This window comes from Oncorhynchus tshawytscha, unplaced genomic scaffold (assembly GCF_018296145.1).
Source record: "Oncorhynchus tshawytscha isolate Ot180627B unplaced genomic scaffold, Otsh_v2.0 Un_contig_7609_pilon_pilon, whole genome shotgun sequence".
NCBI lineage: Eukaryota > Metazoa > Chordata > Actinopteri > Salmoniformes > Salmonidae > Oncorhynchus > Oncorhynchus tshawytscha.
The window spans coordinates 56,641-59,750 of record NW_024609124.1 but is presented as its reverse complement, the minus strand read 5'-3'; the positions used below and the strand labels follow the sequence as shown (position 1 = coordinate 59,750).

The 3,110-nt window shown below is 33.1% G+C and overlaps 1 long non-coding RNA gene across 1 annotated transcript; it reads right to left on the bottom strand.

Moving 5' to 3' along the window:
* Positions 1 to 348: 348 nt before the first annotated feature.
* LOC121844309 lies at positions 349 to 1,441 on the bottom strand. The gene is made up of 2 exons (XR_006081942.1): positions 1,393 to 1,441; positions 349 to 421 (listed from the first exon to the last, which is right to left on the bottom strand). It is a non-coding gene; the product is annotated as an uncharacterized LOC121844309 (long non-coding RNA).
* Positions 1,442 to 3,110: the final 1,669 nt, after the last annotated feature.

The following is a 3,110-nucleotide window of genomic DNA, read 5'->3' as shown; positions in this document are numbered from 1 at the left end:
TCTCCCCTGTGTGTGTTATAGTACAGTTATGTATTATATAGACAGGTTAAATCATAAACATTGGAAGGTTTTCTCCCCTGTGTGTTATAGTACAGTTATGTATTATATAGACAGGTTAAATCATAAACAGTGGAAGGTTTTCTCCCCTGTGTGTGTTATAGTACAGTTATGTATTATATAGACAGGTTAAATCATAAACAGTGGAAGGTTTTCTCCCCTGTTATAGTACAGTTATGTATTATATAGACAGGTTAAATCATAAACAGTGGAAGGTTTTCTCCCCTGTGTGTTATAGTACAGTTATGTATTATATAGACAGGTTAAATCATAAACAGTGGAAGGTTTTCTCCCTGTGTGTGTTATAGTACAGTTATGTATTATATAGACAGGTTAAATCATAAACAGTGGAAGGTTTTCTCCCCTGTGAATGTACAGTTATGTATTGCAAAAGGTTAAATCATAAACAGTGGAAGGTATGTATTACAGTATGTAGACAGGTTAAATCATAAACAGTGGAAGGTTTTCTCCCTGTGTGTGTTATAGTACAGTTATGTATTATATAGACAGGTTAAATCATAAACAGTGGAAGGTTTTCTCCCCTGTGTGTGTTATAGTACAGTTATGTATTATATAGACAGGTTAAATCATAAACAGTGGAAGGTTTTCTCCCCTGTGTGTTATTATGTATTATATAGACAGTTTTCTCCCTGTGTGTGTTATAGTCCATAAATAGTACAGTTATGTTTATATAGACAGGTTAAATCATAAACAGTGGAAGGTTTTCTCCCTGTGTGTGTTATAGTACAGTTATGTATTATATAGACAGGTTAAATCATAAACAGTGGAAGGTTTTCTCCCCTGTGTGTTATAGTACAGTTATGTATTATATAGACAGGTTAAATCATAAACAGTGGAAGGTTTTCTCCCTGTGTGTGTTATAGTACAGTTATGTATTATATAGACAGGTTAAATCATAAACAGTGGAAGGTTTTCTCCCTGTGTGTGTTATAGTACAGTTATGTATTATATAGACAGGTTAAAGGTTTCTCCCTGTGTGTGTTATAGTACATAAACAGTGGAAGGTTTTCTCCCTGTGTGTTATAGTACAGTTATGTATTATATAGACAGGTTAAATCATAAACAGTGGAAGGTTTTCTCCCCTGTGTGTGTATAGTACAGTTATGTATTATATAGACAGGTTAAATCATAAACAGTGGAAGGTTTTCTCCCTGTGTGTGTTATAGTACAGTTATGTATTATATAGACAGGTTAAATCATAAACAGTGGAAGGTTTTCTCCCTGTGTGTGTTATAGTACAGTTATGTATTATATAGACAGGTTAAATCATAAACAGTGGAAGGTTTTATTATATAGACAGGTTAAATCATAAACCTGTGTGTGTTATAGTACAGTTATGTATTATATAGACAGGTTAAATCATAAACAGTGGAAGGTTTTCTCCCTGTGTGTGTTATAGTACAGTTATGTATTATATAGACAGGTTAAATCATAAACAGTGGAAGGTTTTCTCCCCTGTGTGTGTTATAGTACAGTTATGTATTATATAGACAGGTTAAATCATAAACAGTGGAAGGTTTTCTCCCTGTGTGTGTTATAGTACAGTTATGTATTATATAGACAGGTTAAATCATAAACAGTGGAAGGTTTTCTCCCTGTGTGTGTTATAGTACAGTTATGTATTATATAGACAGGTTAAATCATAAACAGTGGAAGGTTTTCTCCCCTGTGTGTGTTATAGTACAGTTATGTATTATATAGACAGGTTAAATCATAAACAGTGGAAGGTTTCTCCCTGTGTGTTATAGTACAGTTATGTATTATATAGACAGGTTAAATCATAAACAGTGGAAGGTTTTCTCCCTGTGTGTTTATAGTACAGTTATGTATTATATAGACAGGTTAAATCATAAACAGTGGAAGGTTTTCTCCCTGTGTGTGTTATAGTACAGTTATGTATTATATAGACAGGTTAAATCATAAACAGTGGAAGGTTTTCTCCCCTGTGTGTTATAGTACAGTTATGTATTATATAGACAGGTTAAATCATAAACAGTGGAAGGTTTTCTCCCCTGTGTGTGTTATAGTACAGTTATGTATTATATAGACAGGTTAAATCATAAACAGTGGAAGGTTTTCTCCCCTGTGTGTGTTATAGTACAGTTATGTATTATATAGACAGGTTAAATCATAAACAGTGGAAGGTTTTCTCCCCTGTGTGTGTTATAGTACAGTTATGTATTATATAGACAGGTTAAATCATAAACAGTGGAAGGTTTTCTCCGCTGTGTGTTATAGTACAGTTATGTATTATATAGACAGGTTAAATCATAAACAGTGGAAGGTTTTCTCCCCTGTGTGTGTTATAGTACAGTTATGTATTATATAGACAGGTTAAATCATAAACAGTGGAAGGTTTTCTCCCCTGTGTGTGTTATAGTACAGTTATGTATTATATAGACAGGTTAAATCATAAACAGTGGAAGGTTTTCTCCCCTGTGTGTGTTATAGTACAGTTATGTATTATATAGACAGGTTAAATCATAAACAGTGGAAGGTTTTCTCCCCTGTGTGTTATAGTACAGTTATGTATTATATAGACAGGTTAAATCATAAACAGTGGAAGGTTTTCTCCCCTGTGTGTTATAGTTTATATTATATAGTTAAATCAGTGGAAGGTTTTCTCCCTGTGTGTGTTATAGTATTATGTATTATATAGACAGGTTAAATCATAAACAGTAAGGTTTTCTCCCTGTGTGTTTATAGTACAGTTATGTTAAATCATAAACAGTGGAAGGTTTTCTCCCTGTGTGTGTTATAGTACAGTTATGTATTATATAGACAGGTTAAATCATAAACAGTGGAAGGTTTTCTCCCCTGTGTGTGTTATAGTACAGTTATGTATTATATAGACAGGTTAAATCATAAACAGTGGAAGGTTTTCTCCCTGTGTGTGTTATAGTACAGTTATGTTATTATATAGACAGGTTAAATCATAAACAGTGGAAGGTTTTCTCCCCTGTGTGTGTTATAGTACAGTTATGTATTATATAGACAGGTTAAATCATAAACAGTGGAAGGTTTTCTCCCCT